Source organism: Lipotes vexillifer, unplaced genomic scaffold (genome assembly GCF_000442215.2).
Source record: "Lipotes vexillifer unplaced genomic scaffold, Lipotes_vexillifer_v1.1 scaffold1166, whole genome shotgun sequence".
NCBI lineage: Eukaryota > Metazoa > Chordata > Mammalia > Artiodactyla > Lipotidae > Lipotes > Lipotes vexillifer.
Genome location: NW_006773421.1, coordinates 1,868,389 through 1,870,332, shown reverse-complemented (window position 1 = coordinate 1,870,332; position 1,944 = coordinate 1,868,389). Strand labels below are relative to the sequence as shown.

General features: G+C 39.8%; 1 pseudogene; it reads right to left on the bottom strand.

Annotated features, from left to right (window-relative positions):
- Positions 1-475: 475 nt before the first annotated feature.
- The window catches only part of LOC103076949 (eukaryotic translation initiation factor 2 subunit 3 pseudogene), a 162,555-nt pseudogene continuing 161,086 nt past the window's right edge, over positions 476-1,944 (bottom strand).

Sequence of the window (1,944 nt, the reverse complement as noted above, 5' to 3'; positions counted from 1 at the left end):
ATCCATTCCTCTATTGATGAACAGTTGGGTCATTTCCACCCTTTAGCTATAGTGAATAATGCTGTTGTGAACATGGGTATAGAAATATCTCTTTGGGTCCCTGCTTTCACTTCCTTATTTTTTTTATTTTTAATAAGAAGAAAAATTTTATTTCAAACAGGTTCAGTGGTACGTGTGCTACAGCAAAGGCTGGTTGTAGCAGTTTCCTTTGAAACCTTCACTGATGTATAAATTAGACATTATTTGGGAATGATTAATTTCTGGTAAAATGTAGATTCAATCCAACATTATGCCAATTTTTACTTTTATTGTAGACCTTATTTTAGTACTAGAGGTTAAATTTTCATCACCAAAAAATGATAATAATCTTACAGCTACTCCTAAGGTAATGAGCTGTCCTCACTGTTGCTTTGAAAATATACCCCTAGGTTTTTAAGAGAAGTTCCGACTTCATCCAAATCTGTTATTTAATTCTTCAGTCATCATCTACTGTTGGCTTGATTGTCACTCCTCTTCTTACTTGACACCAACCAACTAAACGCCACTGTTCCTCAACTCTTTGGCTAAGGGCAATTTTTTCTCCTACTTCTGTGATTTTGCCCAAATCAGCCTTGACTGCACTAAGTCTTCCTCCTGTCGACAGGGATCCTATGTTCACCGTAAGCACTTAATTCTTAGACAGCTTTTGCACTTTTGCTGTTTTCTTGTCTCCTTCAGTGTGTACACCTAGAAGCCGTCTAAGCAGGAAATAGGAAATTTCCAGTTCTGTGAAGATCTCCGGTAAAGCTCCAACTGCACCAAGTACCTGCCCCACCATTCTGTCAGCCTGGCACAAAGTGGGGTTAATTTTTGTTCCAACTCCAATAAGCCCTCCTGGAGTAGCATACTGAAGATCTTTATGCTCTGCAAAAAGCGATACAATTTTGGAAAAGGTGGGTTTTCACACGAGTTTTCCTTCACTATTTTTGGAACAATACCAGGTCTGACTTCTATCTCCTGGCCCACCTTTAATACTCCTTTTAGAATACTACCTCCATCTACATCCCCCTTAAGGTCATCAACTTCACAGCCAGGTTTGTTGACATCAAAGGATCTAATAATAAGTTGGGGTTCTGAAGTAAAGTCTCTTGGGGGTACTGGAATTTTCTTTACTATGTACTCACAGACAACTTCAATATCGTATTTTAGCTGAGCAGAAATTAGAATGATAGGAGCTCCTTCTGCTACTGTACCTTGTACAAATGCAAGGATCTGTTCATACTGTCCTTTAGCCTGGCTCTCTTTCACCAAATCAATTTTATTTCGTGGAATCAAAATATGCTTCAGTTTCATGATTTCTATAGCAGTCAGGTGTTCAGAAGCTGTGGCTGAGGACAAGACTCCTTTCCGGCTATCAATAGAAGAGCTGCATCCATCACTGTGGCACCATTCAGCGTAGTAGCTATCAAACTGTCGTGGCCAGGACAGTCAACAAAGGAAACATGTCTGGCTAATTTGAAGCTCCCTTTGGTCCCTGTAGGAAACTCATCGGGTGTACTAACAGGATCTATAACATTCTGGCCGAGGACAACTTTGGTCGTCAAGTTTATAAATCTTAGCATTAGCATAGCCAAGTTTGATTGTAATATTATTTTCTAGTTCATTTTTGAACCTGACAGAGTGAACTCCAGAAATAGCTTTTACAACTGTAGATTTCCCGTGAGCTACATGACCACTTGTACCTATATTAATTGTGGCCTGTCTGCTTGTAACTTCATGTGAAAGTGGCGTCAACTTGGTAACATCCGAAGTGGAGAGATCTTGCCGAGAAAGGCAAGGCTGCACTAATGTCACACCAGCCACGCCCCACCGCCATCTTGCCTATAGAGCTCACTTCTTTTGAGTATATATCTAGAAGTGGAATTACTAGATCACATGGTAATTGTATTTAGTTTTTTGAGGAAT